Source organism: Canis lupus, chromosome 22 (genome assembly GCF_048164855.1).
Source record: "Canis lupus baileyi chromosome 22, mCanLup2.hap1, whole genome shotgun sequence".
Lineage (NCBI taxonomy): Eukaryota > Metazoa > Chordata > Mammalia > Carnivora > Canidae > Canis > Canis lupus.
The window spans coordinates 43036698-43054889 of record NC_132859.1 but is presented as its reverse complement, the minus strand read 5'-3'; the positions used below and the strand labels follow the sequence as shown (position 1 = coordinate 43054889).

At 40.2% G+C, this 18192-nt stretch overlaps 1 protein-coding gene and 1 long non-coding RNA gene across 9 annotated transcripts in view; both read left to right on the top strand.

The window, feature by feature from the left end:
* The window catches only part of MYRIP (myosin VIIA and Rab interacting protein), a 360876-nt gene that overhangs the window by 162150 nt on the left and 180534 nt on the right, over positions 1 to 18192 (top strand). The gene's annotated exons all lie outside the window — the stretch shown is intronic.
* LOC140614218 (uncharacterized) lies at positions 920 to 8089 on the top strand. Its single transcript, XR_012015127.1, has 2 exons — positions 920 to 1252; positions 7445 to 8089. It is a non-coding gene; the product is annotated as an uncharacterized lncRNA (long non-coding RNA).

Here is an 18192-nt window from a genome sequence, read left to right as displayed (position 1 = left end):
TGACCATGGCTTATTCAACTAAAAGAACAGATGTGAATGGTTACAGTGGAGACCATGTAGTTCACAGATACAAAAATATTTATCATCTGGCCACTTACAGAAAAAGTTTGCTAACCCCCAGCTTAGACCAATCATGGCCCATCACCTGGATCAACACATGCCCATCCCAAACATGCTGGGACACTCTTGTAGGATGTTTGCCAGGATGAAGCAGGGTGGATTTGATGACAACCATTAGTGTCTGCTATGTTGTACAGTTTGAAATATCTGGGGATTTCTGTTCATTGACTGCAGACCTATGGGTTATGGAACCCCAAGGAGAGAGCCACTTTCTGGCCTTGGCAACAGTGAGGAAGCTTAACAAATCGTTGGTCTTTTGGCAGCATTTTCTCCTAACAGTGACTGGTCTAGCAGGTGTCATCATCATGAACTTGCCTATTGACATGGTAGAGGGAAAATGCCAAATTTTCGCCATTTTAGACTCTGGTATTTAAATTTTTGCACTCAGTCTTGAGGCCAGTAGGCATTCCCCCAGCCCCACCTTTATTAGCCTATAATTAGCCAAATGCATATCCACCAACCATCAAGCCCCTAATTGATGATACATTAAGTTAAGAGAGAAAATCATTAGAAGATAGTCTTTAAAATTGAGCAAGTAATTGAACAGTTTGTCATCGTTTGAGGAAAAAAAAGAGACAAAAATATAAAAAGCACCTATGCCCTAGATACTTGATGACGTTCTGGAGATAGAAGAGGCCCATCTCTCTGGTTTGCCTCCCATTAACAGCCATACTGTACTGGACATGAAGAGGCCTTATGAAAGATGGTCCCTATAGTAACAATGCTTATAATAATGCTTAATTGTTACAATTATTGTAACAATGCCCTCCCTAACACTTCACTGTTTTCAAATGTCTTCCTTAAGGAGTACATCCAGGGCTAAGAGACCTTGCTAAAATGCCTTTTGCCAAAAGAAAGAGCTCCTTCACCTAGGCAAGAGGTGTCAGCTGGAAACCCCAGAATAGATTCCACTTTTAACATTAGCTGGAGGTTCTCTCTAACTTGGTAAATAGAAACCAGAGAATTAATTGGGAATGACTGAAGCCATGCCATGGACTCAACCGTATATGATTATGAACATTCACATAAACATCATCGTAATTCAACAAATATAGAACACCGCACTGGCACACCTCAGAGATACTATGGGTTTGGTTCCAGATGACTGCAATGAAGGAAATCTCACAATAAGGTGAGTCAAATGAATTTTTTCATTTCCCAGGTCATATGAAAGTTATGTTTCCACTGTACTGTCATCTGTTGTGTGAAGTGGCATTATGTCCAAAATTACAATGTGCATATCTTTATTACAAATATTTATTGCCAAAAAATGTTAATCGTGTGAGTTTACAGTGAGTCATCATCACTGACTGCAGATCACTACAAATGTACTAATACTGAAGAAGTTTGAAATATTGTGAGACTAACCAACATGTGACACAGAGACACAAAGTGAGCAGATGTTGTTGGAAAAATGTGCCAAGAGACTTACTCGACACAGGGTTGCCACAGATCTTCAATTTAAAAAAAAAAAAACATGTTTGCTCAGTGCAATAAAGTGCAGCATGACAAAGTAAGATATGCTTGCACATCTGGGTTCTGATGTCAATGTCAAATCCCTCCCTGCTAAAGAATTGAGAGTCTGACCAGTAGTTATGAGAGACAGCCCTGTCCCTGTCCCCATCCCCATTCATCTTCTTGGTTCTTGGTCTAGCAGTCATGCTTTCTCTCTGACTCTTCCCAGTTGGCTCAAGCATGAGTGTCTCATTAATCTAGGGCTTTTACAAAAACTGTGAAGGTGCAGTCTTTCTGCAGTTGGTCAGATTTCCTAGTTTAGAAATAGTGTCATTGGCAGGAGTGATTCCAAAGGTCCAGACACCTCTGCTCCTAACTGGCCCCTGCTCAGGTCCATAAATCCTTGAGCTTACCCACATTCCCTATAACTTGAGCTCATTTAGGTCCCCAAAACACCTTCTTGTGCTCTGCGCCTTATCCATGAGCACTTTTCAGCAACACCAGAGCTTTCAGCTTGGGCTTTTTGTTTAGGGACATGAACAGTTTCTAGAGCAAGTGAAACTAAGAATGAATTGTCTTATATCAGTTGATCCTGGCCAAAATATGCAGGACAATCTTTTTTTTCCTGTCTATAAATGAGATTGAGGCCAAGAGGCTTAAGGGATTCACCTAAGTTTACACACTTGTTGGATGGTAGATGAAGACTCAGCAGCCGCTGTTAAGACACAAGAAGCTGGGAACCAGCACAGGGATCAGCTCCTAGCACATAATAGGCTACCAGTTGTTGGTGGTTGAAATTGTGAAAGAATAGAGAAACCCAGGCCTGAACTCCAGCATCCCTCAACCAATACTCTGCCAAGCTGTGTGATGAGAAATAGCCGTACCCGTCACAGATCAGTTTTCTTCAGAAGAATCATATCACTGAGAATGAGACAATGAAGGATTAACTGTAGTTACTGATGCAGTTACTGGAGATGCCTTTGAACAATCTTGGGAATCAAGATAGGCTAGGAGAAGCTAGCTAACTTTGAGAATTTTCATTCCAGAAACATTCATTCCAAATACACTTAATAATGTCCATTACTGCTGCCAAATACTGTGTTTTACCATGTGATTTAACAATAAATAATACACAGTTCTTGACACATGGAGCTCATAGTTGAGAAACTGGAGTGTGTTGGTGGGGTAACCAAAACTTACAAGCATGTTTTTACAATGTAATTAATTGTTGTAAGTGCTAGAATTCACATTAAAAAGTTGTGATTGGAGAAAGAAACGACCATCAGGGTATTATGCTGAGTGAAATAAGTCAATTGGAGAAGGACAAACATTATATGGTCTCATTCATTTGGGAAATATAAATAATAGTGAAAGGGAATAGAAGGGAAGGGAGAAGAAATGGGTAGGAAATATCAGAAAGGGAGACAGAACATGAAGACTCCTAACTCTGGGAAACGAACTAGGGGTGGTGGAAGAGGAGGAGGGCGGGGGGTGGGGGTAAATGGGTGACGGGCACTAAGGGGGGCACTTGATGGGATGAGCACTGGGTGTTATTCTGTATGTTGGTAAATTGAACACCAATAAAAAATAAATTTATTATTAAAAATAAATGAATAAATAAATAAATAGAAAAAAAAAAAAGAAAAGAAACCACCATCAATTCTGGCTTGAGAAATCTGAGAAAGCTCTACAGAGGTCAGGATCCTTAAGAAGCATCTTGGAAAATAAGGAGACCACCAAAAAGACTGGGTGGTGAGCAGGGGAGGATATTGTAAATCAGAGTGGACCCTATCTTTTAGCATAAAGGGAATTACCAAAAAGCAAAACTATCTACAGATCACTTCTTCCAAATTTTATTTTTATTAGAGAAATTAAGCAAAATAGAGCATTATCTGGAACTGTATTGAGCATTCTTTTGTTATTGTCCCCTAAAAACCTAAAGGTTTTTCTTTTCTTTTCCTTTTCTTATTTTGGGGGGAGAGGGCTGGTGTTGAAGGTTGACATTTCAGAGATACCATCACAGGTGTGATAGGCACTATCTGGCTGTGGTGCTTTGGCACCAGATGCATCTTGAGCATGGCATGTTGGCACAGAGGTATGCTACGGGCCAGAGAAACAAAACATAAAGCTGTGGCTTGGGTGGAGAGTAGCTGAATGGATGATGAAGAACATGGCAATGTGCTGGGGACTAGAAGATGAGGGACAATGTATAGCAAGGTTAGGATGTTAAGTACTCTGCAAACAAATACCACCAGCCACCACTCCCACCTGCTCTTTCGCCAGCCCTATTGAGTGTGAGAAGGCTAGAAGCAAGCATATTTTCTTGGGCACTCGTTTTCCAGACATGGGGCGTCAGGGGCAGGGTAGGGCCCCTTCATCTTTCCATACTCTGCCCTGGCTGTGCACTGTGTGCTCTACAACCTTGTCCTCATCCTCATGCAGAGCAGGAGTGGGCAGTGGGACAGCCCTGGCCTCAATGCTGGGAGGGAGAAGCCCCTTAGGAAAGGCTTGCTCGGGGTAGGTGCCTGGGTGACAAGTGTGATTAGATTGATCAGCAGTAAGAATTTTGTTTTCTCTGGTCTTAAACTAGGTTTTGGACCCTCCCTTAAGCCAGTAAGACTGTAGTTGTTCATTGGTGCTCTGGGTGGGCTGCGACCAGAGCTTGAAACTCCTTGAGATGTTGAGAAAACCACAGGTGGTTCAGCATAACTAGTGTGCAGAGTGCCTCTGGGATGTCTGGGTAGGAGGCAGAAAGCCAGGGCATAGGTAGCCTCTGGCTCTTTAGAGAACATCTGTGGTTCTGTGGACATCAGCAGCAGTGCTTCCAGAACTACGCATGGCCGTTCTTTCTGTCTCTGGGATATAACTCCACATGAATATGGTTGAGGCAGTGGACACTTCCCTTGCCACCCCCATATATATCTTGTGATTCAGCTCCCTCCTGACACTGTTCCTACTACAATTAACAGTTTCACTATCATTTTTCCTGGTAGAGAAGATAGAACTCGTGGGCTCAGTTTTCAGCTCAGTGCCTGTTGACATAAGACCTTCAGCTTCAAGCTAGAGGCCTTCTCCCTCCTTCCTGACCCCCTCCAACACAACAAGAACCTTCCTTGTTGTCTGACTCGTGAATCTTCCTCCGGGTTCTCTGAGCTCATGTTTTCTCTGCTGGAAGAATATGACCATTCTCCCAGATGCCATAGGGGAAGCTTTATTTAGGGAGAATTTTATATAACAACCACTTACATAACGCTGTGTGCTAGGCATGCTCTAGAAGTATTACAAATATTAACTCTTTTAATATTCGTAATGGTATATGAAGTAGGTACTGTCATTTGTCCCACTTTATGTACCAGGAAATGTAAGCATGAAGAAGTTAGATGACTTCGGTTGAATAGATTGGATTTTATTAAACAGCTTTGGTTCAATAGATGATATTGGATTGGCTGAAAAACCATAGCACATCATAAATCCAGCAGGTTGGGTACCTTACTGATATGAGTCAGTCTGTGCCATGTTGGAAATAGCACAGATGCTAGAATTACATATCTGAGTTCAAATCCACCACTCACTGCCAAGGGAAAAGGATAATAGCACCTTACCTTTGGAGTTGTGAGAATTTAATTGAAGGAACCTTCTTTAGTGCCTGACATTTGGGTGTTTAGTGAATGTCAGTTACTATTATTATGACTGCTGTTGTTGATGTCATGATCATAGCCTGGCTGGCTTTTCTAAGGACCCTAAGGAACAGCTCCCTTAGCAATGGTGGAGCACACTGTTATTGACTTCCCCAACCTCCCACTCCCGACCCTCTTCTTCTCTCCTGCCCCACCTCATACACCAGCCTCTTTATCTACTGGATTCTAGTGGCTCGGCTCTGGATGCACGGGAAGAGTCTCAATTAAGATTTCCAAGAAGCCTAAACAAAGACCTATGGCAAAGGCTGCCTTGAGCCAGTGTGTTCTTCACATTTCCCTCAACTGACTCATCCCCACAGGCTTATTACTGAGATTGTATTTTGGGGTTAAGGCAACTGATCTCTCAAAATGACTTTCACAAAAGATAATTGAAAACTCTCTTTTCTAACACAGCAGAGCTCCTGAGTGGAATGGAACAGCCATGAGCAGCTGTAAGTGTTAGCTTAGGCAGGTTATATCTGCCATTGGCTAATTAGAAAGGAGAAGGTTGCTGACCCAGCACAGGTACCAAGTGCCTTGGTGGTCCTAGTGTGTCCTGCTCAGGGACACCAATGACCACTCTCAGACCATCCATAATTCATTCTTTCTCTAACACAGTGCACAGTGGTGCACACATAGGGTGATGGAACCTAAGTTATATCAAAAAGGTGATGATCCTCTACACTGGAAATGTCCATTAATAGGAAGCCCAGCTCTCTGTGTGTGTGTGTGTCTCTCATGAATAAAATAAAATCTTTATTAAAAAAAAGGGAAACCCAGATTTTTCATCTCTTGGCAGCACCTCCCAGAGGAAGGGATTTGTTTGGCAATCTCTCAAAGTACTCTTCAACCCTACATTCATTCATGTGGTCTGCATCAGACAGATCTGGCTTTGAATCCTGGATCAGCCATGTTTTTGCCATGTGACTCTGGGCAAGTTATACAGTCCTTTTGAATTTGGAAGTTATGAGAGTTTCCTCAAAAACTACTATAACCTAAACATAAATCACTTAGCAACACTTTAGCTACAATAAAAAGTATTCTTATTATGTTGTTTTCATTTTGAGCTTGTTAAATAGCTATTTCCTTTACTTTATAAAATATTAAACACAGTATAATTGCTTATGAACATCAAGGCACAGCAAAAATAATTGTTTTAATATTATTAAATTTAATTTAATTCTTATAGTTTCTTTCCCAGCATTGACCAAGGCAGTTAAAGATATTACCACTCAACAAATAAGGACACTTGTCCACTTGTCCACTTGTCTTTCTGAAAGATTTCATAGGATCATGCAGTGAATGTTCCAGGTTATTGACTCAAATCATTTAATTTTAGTGCCCCTAGGGGGATCCCTGGGTGGCGCAGCGGTTTAGCGCCTGCCTTTGGCCCAGGGCATGATCCTGGAGACCCGGGATCGAGTCCCACGTCGGGCTCCCGGTGCATGGAGCCTGCTTCTCCCTCTGCCTGTGTCTCTGCCTCTCTCTCTCTCTCTGTGACTATCATAAATAAATAAAAATTAAAAAACAAAATTAAAAAAAAATTTTAGTGCCCCTAGGAACTAAAAAAAATGTGCACAACTTTCATATAAACATCAGGTAAAAACTATTTTACTGTATACATTTCATTTTTTTATGCTCAAATAAAATGTGTAATCATCAGGCTAAGTTATACAGCTGATGATTTTTAGCTTGGCAATATGGATGTCATCTTTAATAGCCAATGTTTCTTAATTTACTATGTAATAATAAAGTTATACAAAGAGAACTAAAAATTATTTGGCACATAATTATGGATTCATCACCTAAATTTTGAACTAAAATATTACGTAGCCTAATGGAAGCCTCTGAGTATCCCCCCTTAATTATATCTTCCTCCCTTACAAATATTTTTTAAAATATTTGTTTATTTGAGAGAGAGAGAGAATGAGTGAGAAGGGCAGAGAGAGAGAAAGAGAGAGAGAGAATCTCAAGCAAACTCCATATAATGCAGAGCTTGACCCAGGGCTCAATCTTACAACCCTGAGATCATGACCTGAGCCAAAATCAAGAGTCAGACACTTAACTGATTGAACCACCCAGGTGCCCCCATTGTTCAACTTTATTATATCTACTCGTGTTACATGTATGGTTCATTTATATGGTAGAGATAGTGTTCATCAAATATCTTATATGCTCCCTATATTTTCCAGCCTCCTTTGCAGGTAGACCAGAGACACACAATTGATTTTGGACAAGCGACTCTGATCAGAAGTGTCACGTATCATGCTCAAGTCAAGACAGTTAACTAGAGGACCTTCCCTCTTCCCCTTCAATGGTGACCTTAAAGGCCTTATGTTCAAGTTGTGCAGCTATAAGATGGTGAAGTCTTTGCCTGGGTCTCTAAGTGATTGTATGGAACAGAGCCTCCTGCCAAGCCATACTGAACATGTAATATGTGCAAAAACAAAAACAAAAACAAAAATACCCTTGTAGTCTTAAGCCAACTAAAATTTGGAAGTTAGTATATCAAAGTCTATTCTGTCCTGAACAATACAGCCACTTGTACTGCATATGGTACTCCTTTGTACAACTGCACCACAATCCCTGTTCTCCTGTTAAAGGATATTTAAATTGTTTCTCATTTTTAACTGTTATAAAACAATGCTACCAGGACATTCTTACACATTTATATACATGCACAAGAGTTTTTCTAGGATACATAGCTAGAATTGATTTTTAAGTTGTAGGGTATATACATATTCCACTTTACTAGCTGTATCACAAATGTTCTCCATCAGAATTACAACAGTCTATATTCCCATAATTGGTATAATAAAATCCCTGTCACATCCTCACAGTTGGTATCAAAATGTATTTTTAGTTCTTGCAAATCTGATAGGTATAAAATGATGCTTTTAATTGTATTTTAATTATATTTTTAATTTACATAATATAAGTTAAGGTTTAATTGCATTTTATTTTACTAGTGAACTTATACATCTTTATATGTTTCCCAGTCATTTATATTTCCTCTTTGATGAATTGCCAATTTGTAACTTTTACTGATTTTCATATTTATTTTCTTCTTTTTCTTAAAAACAAGTAGAAGTTCCTTTTACATTATGAACACCAATCCCTAATCTTTTATTTGTGCTGCCAATATCCTCTCCCAGACTGTGGCCTTGTCCTTCATTTTTTTGATAATCAGAAATTGTACATTTTAATGTAGTAAATTTTTTTTTATAAGTGGATCTTATTTTTTTTAATTTTTTTTATTTATTTATGATAGTCACAGAGAGAGAGAGAGAGGCAGAGACACAGGCAGAGGGAGAAGCAGGCTCCATGCACTGGGAGTCCGATGTGGGATTCAATCCCGGGTCTCCAGGATCGCGCCCTGGGCCAAAGGCAGGCGCTAAACCGCTGCGCCACCCAGGGATCCCTAATGTAGTAAAATTTTTAAGTCTTTTCCTTTTTAGTTAGGAATTTGGGTCTTTTGGGGGGCCTAGGTGGCTCAGTCAGTTAAGCATACTATTCTTGATTTCAGCTCAGGTCATGATCTCAGAGTCATGAGATCAAGCCCCACATTGGGCTCTGCACTGAACATGGAGTCTGCTTCAGATTCTCTCCCTCCCTCTACTTTCCCCTGACACCGATTCATGCACATGTATTCTCTCCAGGAAAAAAAAAAAAAAAAAAAGAAGGAAATGTGAGTCTTTGAAAGAGATTCATTCCAGCTCTCAGGGTAGAAATATATTCTACTACATCTTCTTATAGAAGTTTTTGTTTGCTTTCAGTGTCCAGTAGTGGTTCCCCTTTTCCTATGGTATCACTTTCCATAGTTTCAGTTACCTGTGGTCAACTGAAGTCTGGAAGCAGATAATTCTCCTTCTCACAAATTGTCAGAAGGTCAGTAGTAGCCTAATGCTCTGTCACAGTCCCTACATCATTCACCTCCCTTTATGTCCTCACATGGCATTTCATCATCTCACATCATCACAAGAAGGGTGAGTATAGCTCAGTACGATATCTTGAGAGAGACCACAGTAAGATAGTTTACTGTCATTAATCTCTTACTGTGCCTAATTTATAAATTAAACTTTATCATAGGTATATATGTATAGGAAAAAAAAACAGCATATATAGGGTTCAGTACTATCTGTGGTTTCAGGCATCCACTGGGGGTCTTGGAATGTATCCCCCTCCAATAAGGGGGGACTGCTGTAACTCTCCAATCCACCCAAAACTGATTAAAGCCAAAGATTTGAGGTCATATGTCTCAATAACAGTTCAATGACAAATAAGAAAGCCAATGTACCTATTTTGAGCAGAAAGATTTTTAATATAGAGAATTAGATGCTTGTATATTATTGACAGGGCTGGAGGAGCATACTCCAGACCAAGTTTCTAAGAAGGGTCCCAGGACAACCTGGAGAACTGACCTAGCAAAAGAATTGCTTCCTCTGCCAAGAGCAGGAAGCAGGAAACTTTCAGGAAGCCACAGAAATCAGGGATCTCCTTTCCACTTTTGGCTCCCAGATGACCCATCTCAGCCACAGTTCCTGCCAACATGTGGAGATCCCACATAGCCACCTTTCAGCACCACGAAGGAAGAACTTGGCTCTGGGACCTCTGCCACTGCTGCCACAGAAAAGCCAGATTCATACTTGCCAGCCTAGGAGGAGCACACGGCTGTTAGTCTTCATTTTACAGGCAGATGGCATTGATGCTCATCATTTGCCCATTTTGGAGGTCATTATTTTGATTTTGAATCTTTCAGTGAGCTGACTGGTTTCATCATTAGGCTTTTGCCTCCTCTGTCTGACTTAAACATCCCAAAAGGCAGTGGTCCTCTGCCCTAATCATCCCAGGGCCAGGTGCGGCCAACTAGGGACCAGTTCTGAAGCCCATATCCTGTAGAGATTATTCAGATTACCCAATCCTAAACTGTTCACCCTGTTCACCCTGCCCTGCGTTGCCTTTGGCATGGAAACCCAGATAAAGGCTCTGGCTCTAAGTTCTCCCCTCACTCCTGTCTTCTGCCTCCTGACCACTCAGATGTCTCTCCTGTGTGGCTCTGTGTGGTGTGCTGTGTCTCTTGTCTCTAGGACCTGTAAGCATAGTAAACTTCGTTGTTTCCTGAGTCTCTCCTCTGTCCTGTCTTGTGGCTGCACCTGACTGATCATCTCATAAAAGAATACAAGCATCCATATGTCATTTTGGATAGAAGCATTCAGTTGCCTGCATGAGAATCTCTGGAGCTCTCCTTCCTTGTCTTGGAGGATGTGGAATCATGCATTACTGTGGAGGTGCAGCACTGAACCTTTATGTGGAAGGCAGAGTCCCTGAAGAGGCTGATGGACCTAGAGCAGATTTTGCAAGATCACAGAGTAAAATTTTGAGAACAAGAGCCATTTAAAGGTGAGGGATGTTTGCGCTGATATCTAGTCTAATCTGATCAATACACAATTCCACTGCTTTCTGGCACTGAGCTTCTGCTTGTCCATCCATCATTTTGTCGTCTGGATTCTATTGTCCAGTAGGTATTTTTTTGCAAGAAAGATTCACAAGTGACTCATTTAATTTGTTTTTTCATATTTGAGAATGTCTGTCTGATGCTTTTCTACCTTCTTAACAACAACAATTTGCTCTAGTGCAATGTCCTCAGGTCCCCTGTTCTTCATGAACGACAGAAGTTGCCCCATGAATGTCAGTAGATGCCCCTCTAGTGAAATTTCAGGCCAGATTGACATTTCCCCCATGTAGATCCCAAACGCATTTCTCTCTGATTGTCTAGATTTCTGTCTGTATCAATGAAGTTATAGCCTAACTACCATAAGGCTCGCTATAAGGCTCACACTTTTATTAAAATATAGTGTGCCTTTGCGATATGCAAATTCAATCTCTCATTCAGTTTAAAGAAATTTTTGGCTATCATATCTACAATGTATTTCTTTTGTTTCATTTGTTGCTCACTGAACTTCATGAACAGGAGTTATCCTTATGTCCTTATATCCTTATGCCTTATATCCTTATGCCTATTCTCTTAAATTTTTAAGGGTGTCCTGGGACCCTTCTTAGAAACTTTGTCATTTTCCTATGGGATTCATTCTGATTGCTACCCATCTTTTATTTAGGTCCATAATTTGACTATTGTCTGCTGTGTTCCTTTATGTTCTAATGTATTTAGTGCTGTATAACAGTGGTGTTTTATCCTCAGTTTGTTTCTTTAGGTCTGTAACCATCCTTCCGTATCATCCTCTTGTTTGTCTTTAAGTTCTTGAATACTTGTCTTGTTGAGTTTGTGTTCCTATTGAGTTTTACATTGTCCCAAATTCTCAAGGGGGGGGAGAGTGGGTTTCTTCTTTTTCTTGGGTTCTCTTACTGTCTAGACTGGGTTCTTTCTCTCCTTCTTATATGCTTCTTTTTCCCCTCCATCCCTCCCTTTCTACTACATGTCCATAATTTTTCCTACCATCCTTCCCTGTGTTTTGTTCCCTTCGTTCTCTTTTTCTTTGCTATTTCTGTTTGCATAATTATGATCCTAATTCTTTTCACTGTGACTGGACTGAACGTGGGAAACGCTGTCCAGATCCTCTGTTTTATATAATATAATGTGTTTGAATTTTCCTCCTTACTCCCCACACACACTTTACTTGACACCAGCCTGCAGATTTCTGTGGCCTTAGAGCATTGGGATGGTGCAAGACAGCCTTGTCATTGAGGGATCAGCTTCTCTGCTGAGATTTCAGCTCATCTTCCAGCACCAGGTTTCTTTTCCTCTAAACAGGAGTAGATTTTTTCTCATGGTGGAGGGAGGAGATGGTCCTTCAGGTTTCAAACCATATGCCTATATTCAGCATAGATCCCAAGGCAGTGATGGGCACTGATGAATTGTCATGTGATGGAGATATGAGACTTGAATGGGGTTGCATGACAGAGGAGTCTTTTACAGCAGGGGTCTGTCCAGAGCTACCTGGGAGTTGCTACTCAGAAGAGAAGAGCAAGGGGACTCCTGGGGGAGAGGGATGTCCCCCCGGGGCACTGCAAGACTCAGGGTCAGAGAACCCTGGAAGGCCATAGCAGCTTGGAGTCTTACCACCAAAAAGCCAGCAGCTGTGAAGTGAAGTTTTGTGAGGTGTGCAAAGCAGGCAGGCTCTAAATGGCTAAATCTGCTTGTTTGGGTTATTTTTAAAATAATTAAATATTTAAATTTTGAGTATGGTTCCAGTGGGCTTTTAAGCTAATGAGTCTCCGCACAAATAGATGATATATTGGCCAACACACAGAGGCCATCTTTGACTCATCTATATAACATGTTGCTTCACCAAAATCCTGAAATCCTGTTGACAGAGGTACAGACTTTTCCTCAGGTATCCCTCCCAGTAATGCCGACACAGTTAATACAAATTTGAGAACTGTCTATTTAAATCAATGATTTAACTCAAATAATAAATCTTTTTTTAATAATAAATTTATTTTTTATTGGTGTTCAATTTGTCAAATAATAAATCTACTAATAGCAATAACATTTGGTTTGAGGGTCATCCTTTCTTTATGTGGGACCTCAGTTTCCTTATCTGCAAGAGCAGATCTCTATTCAGTCATTCAGTAAATTTATTGAGTACCTACTGTGTGCCAGGGACTGTGCTAGGTAGGCACTAAGGATACAAAAGAAAACCAAAGAGACCAAGTCCTAACTCCCATTGAATTTATACTCTAGTGGAGGGAGATAGGCAGTGAACAAAGACAGATAATGAACTAGTATAAATACATTTGCTGTGGGTAACTTTAACAAAGCAAGATAGGGTGGCTGAGAGTGCTGGAGGGAGGATGACATTTTACAAAATGTCAGGGAAGACTGTCCTGAAGAGGTGAACTCTGATTAATCTTGAAGATTCTCTCAGGTTCTCTGAGGCCACCCTCCAGTATATTAAGCTGCTGGATCCCTGATTGAGTTGAGTTTGCCGCTTTCTTTTTGTGTGTGTGTGTGTATTCACTTGTTTGGGGCTGATCCTGAAGTGAAATGGCAGCAAGGCAGGCAGTCTAGCAGGAAGGGCCTAAGAAAAAAACACTCCTCCTACAAAGGAGGATTGCTAGTTTTATCGAGAAGTGTTAATACATGTCTTCTAAGGCATGATATGGTTAGAGCAAAAGAAACCTAGGTTTACTATCACTGAGCCTGGCTGTGAGACATGTTCTACATTTGTTTGAATAAAAACGATTGGAAATCTCTTTCTTGGAAATTACTCTCGCAGTTTCCTGTCATCAAATGCAGCAGTGGGAAATAATGAAGCCAATCTAATTTTTTTCTCCCACTGCCAGTGAGTTCATTTTTACTTTTGTTTTGTTTGGGGCCTGAATGCCTATAGATGGGTCTCTATGTTGATTATTTAGTGCCTGGTTTTCTTAAAATTCAGAGTGTCCTTTAATTTATAATTGAGATCTTCCTTTGTTTTGGGGAAACCATGTTCCATAATAGTGAACCTAAATTTCAATGAGCACTAGAATCACCTAGAGAGCTTGTTAAAAACACAACTTGCTAGGCCTAAACCCAGAGTTTCTGATTTGATTAGATCTTGGGAAGGGCTCTAAAATTTGTATTTCTGATAAATTCCCAGGTGATGATGTTGGGCTGGGGATCTCACTTGGAGAAGTGCTGTTCTAAAATATCATTGATTTCCTGTTGGTTGGATGTTATGCAAGTTATGCAAGCTGTGCTCCTCCTCGACTCACCTTCCATCTCCATCCTGTCATCTCTAGACCTCGGACCCCTGCCATGTACTTTCTCATTGCTATATGGCTGTACTTTCTCCAGCTCATCAGCTGTGTTCTCGGCCAGGTTTGCAGCAATATCTCTTCTCCTTCTTGCCACTACAAATTCATTTCTATAATCATGCCTTTTGCTTCATTTCCTTCCTGAATCCCACCATCTCACTGCTTATCTATGTCTGTTGTTTCCTATTCTCTTCTTTAGAACTTCTTTCTTCTAGTCTGAATTCTTTGCCTAACTCTGATTTATAGTATTCTTTTTAAAAATTTTACTTAAATTCAATTAATTAACAAATAATGTATAATTGGTTTCAGAGGTAGAAATCAGTGATTCATCAGTCTTATATAATCTCCAGTGTTCATTACATCCTATGCCCTCCTTAATGTCCATCACTCAGTTACCCCATCCCTCCACCCCCGCCCTCCAGCAACCCTCATTTTGTTTCCTATGATTAAGAGTCTCTTATGGTTTGTCTCGCTCTCTGATTTCATCTTGTTTTATTTTTCCCTCTCTTCCCCTATGATCTTCTGTTAGGTTTCTTAAATTCCACATGAGTGAGATCTTATGGTAATTGTTTCTGGTTGACTTATTTCACTTAGTATAATATCCTCTAGTTCCATCCACATTGTTGCAAATGGCAAGATTTCATTTTTTTGATGGCTGAGTAGTAGTCCATTGTATATACATATCACATCTTCTTTATCCATTCATCTGTCAATGGACATCTAGGCTCTTTCTATAGTTTGGCTATTGTGTACCTTGCTGTTATAAACATTGGGGTGCACGTGCCCCTTCGGATCACTACATTTATATCTTTGGGGTAAATACCCAGGAGTGCAATTGCTGGGTCATATGTTAGCTCTATTTTTAACTTTTTGTTAAAAAAGTTTTCCAGGGATCCCTGGGTGGCGCAGCGGTTTGGCGCCTGCCTTTGGCCCAGGGCGCGATCCTGGAGACCCGGGATCGAATCCCACATCGGGCTCCCGGTGCATGGAGCCTGCTTCTCCCTCTGCCTGTGTCTCTGCCTCTCTCTCTCTCTCTCTCTGTGACTATCATAAATAAATAAAAATAAATAAATAAAAAAAAAAAAAAAAAAGTTTTCCAGAGTGGCTGCACCAACTTGCATTCCCAGCAACAGTGTAAGAGGATTCCCCTTTCTCTGCATTCTCACCAACACCTGTCATTTCCTGACTTATTAATTTTAGCCATTCTGCTGGTATGGGGTGGTATCTCATTGTGGTTTTGATTTGTATTTCCCTGATGCTGAGTGATGGTAAGCATTTTTTTCATGTGTTTATTGGCCATTTTTATGTCTTCTTTGGAGAAATGTCTGTTCATGTCTTCTGCCTATTTCTTGATTGGATTATTTGTTCTTTGGGTGTTGAATTTGATAAATTCCTTATAGATTTTGGATACTAGCCCTTTATCAGATATGTTATTTGCAAATTTGCAAATATCTTCTTCTATTCTATATGTTGCCATTTGGTTTTGTCAACTGTTTCCTTTGCTGTGCAAAAGCTTTTAATCTTGATGAAGTCCCAATAGTTCATTTTTGCTTTTGTTTCCCTTGCCTTTGGAGCTGTGTCAAGCAAGAAGTTGCTGTGGCCAAGGGCAGAGAGGTTGCTGCCTATGTTCTCCTCTAAGATTTTGATGGATTCTTGTCTTACAGTTAGGTCTTTCATCCTTGAGTCTCTTTTTGTGTATGGTGTGAGGAAATGGTCCAGTTTCATTCTTCTGCATGTGGTTGTCCAATTTTCCCAACATCATTTGTTGAAGAGACTGTCTTTTTTCCATTGGATATTCTTTCCTTTTAATATTCTTTTTAAAAAATTTTGTCTGAAAGTATCTTTGCAAAATAATGTGATAACTCCTTTGAAGTTTTATTTTGAATGGAGAGCATTCTTCCTGTATTTACCCTTTGCAAAATGTTTACATGGCAGAGGAGCCTAAAAAGTCTAAATGAAGGAGCCGTTAACCTGGAATTTTGGTCTGCTACTACAGAACGCTTTCTCGAGGGCTAACAAGATTTGCCCACCCTGCTTACCATGCAGGTAAGCCCTGCATGCCACAGTGTGTCAGTGTGTGTGTGTGTACATGAATTGTCAGCATTTACTTTTCTAGCTGTCTAAAATCAGTCTCTGGGGAAGCTTGTCACCTACACTTTCTCCCCCATCCTGCCTGATTCTTTCAAATGTGACTCCCTATGTGTTACTTTGTTTAGCGGCCCTTATCCTGCCAGTCCATGCTGAATGACATACTGGTTGGATCTCATAGCCTACATGTACCTTGGCCTTGCTTATCTAAGCCGAGTCTTTTGTCACTGCCTGGTGGTGGATCAACACTACTTAAAATTTGTTTAGCTGTTGAGACTGATGACCCCACATCCACCAAGAGGATATGGAAAAGTATTTTACTCCTGTAACCTGACTTTCTGGGGACACCTAGAAGGCTCATGACAATCCAGGTAGCAAGCAAAGCAGAGAGTGTTTAGGACTTTATAGTGCCTAGGTCATAAGACAGGATGAGGATGAACATTCCTGCATAGGGCTTGGGGCTTATATAGGTTGAGTGGGCTTTCTTACCAGCTTGCTCAGATGTAGGGCAAAATGCAGAGGAAAACAGGAGACTTCAAAGTTGTCAACTGTCCAGGCACATGGGTGACTTAGTCACTTAAGTGTCTAACTCTTTATTTCAGCTCAGGTCATGAATCTCAGGGTCATGAGATCAAGCCCTGTCAGGCTCTATGCCTGAGATTCTCTCTGCCCCTTCTCCCATCCCCCACTTGTGAATTCTCACTCTCTCTCTAAAAATAAACAAAAACAAAACAAAAAACAACAACCAAAATTGTCAACTGTCAAACAGCAAAAACAGAGTGTTTTTCTTAATTTCACCAGGCATCATTAATTTTACCCTTAAGGGATGACCCCTACTTTGGAGGACTCTGTGCTCTGATCATTTTGCCTGAGAACTATGAGCTCTTCTTAGACGGTTTGAGAGAAGAGTTCAGGCAGTGATACCTCTATCCTGTTATTTTTAAACCAGAAGGCTCCTGTCTAAATGCTTCTTTTATAAATGAAAGTGATGAGCTGAAAGAGTTCTGCCACTTTTGGTTAGTGGACTATGTTCTGAATAAACTTAAAAGCTTTCTTATTTTTCCTTCTCCCAAGGGAAAAAACACTGACAATAGGTATATGTTCTGTTCCTGATTATTTTGCAAATAAGACCTACATATGCATGGTTATACTTGAATATTTAGAGGGCCGTGTTTCCTGGGAAACATTAAGGATTTGAATATGAGATTTTTATATTAAACCAACAAATTAAAGATTTTAGACTTACACAGTTGAATGTACTTTCATAATCATTCAACAGGATATGCATGCCAATGTTACTATAGATATCTTTGATTAAAAGGCTCATTGTAGCATGCATTTTTAAAAATTCTACTTTCTTATGGAAATGAGAGACAATATCAAAAGATTTAAAAGTACTATTTAGTGTAAAACTTGTACCAAATATATTTTATTTTTAAATTAATATAAGTTCTAAAATATGTGTAATTTGTAGGAGACCTATCCAGAATCCCTAGGCACCAGAATCTTGACTAATCAGATAAGATTAACTCTGGATGCTATTAATTTGATTATAATGAGATGCCTATGTTTTCACATTTAATGATCCTGAAATCAGCATATTTCTTAAAAATGTTATAAACGGGGGCACCTGGGTGCCTCAGTCAGTTGAGTGTCTGCCTTAGCTCAGGTCATCATCCCAGGGTCCTGGGATTGAGTCCTACAGGCTCCCTGCTCAGTGGGGAGTCTGCTTCTTTCTCTCCTTCTGCCCCTTCCCCCTGCTCATGTGCTCTCTCACTCTCTCTCACTGTCTCTTGATCGCTCTCTCTCAAGAAAATAAATAAAAACTTTTTTAAAAAGTGATATGAACATATATTTACCAAGCATCAGGAGAATAATAAATTATCGTTATAATTGCCCGTTCCCTTGTAAACTTGGCCTTGTAAAAAGGTGGCAACTCTACAAATGATCACCTTGATTCAGTTTTTTCTGTTGGTAGTGCCATGAGCCATTTTCATTTAGTTTATATTGGATGATTAACTCTTCAGATGTCTTTACCCACCACGGTGCAAGTCAAATAAATTTACTGTGTATTTGGAAAATCCCATCTTACACA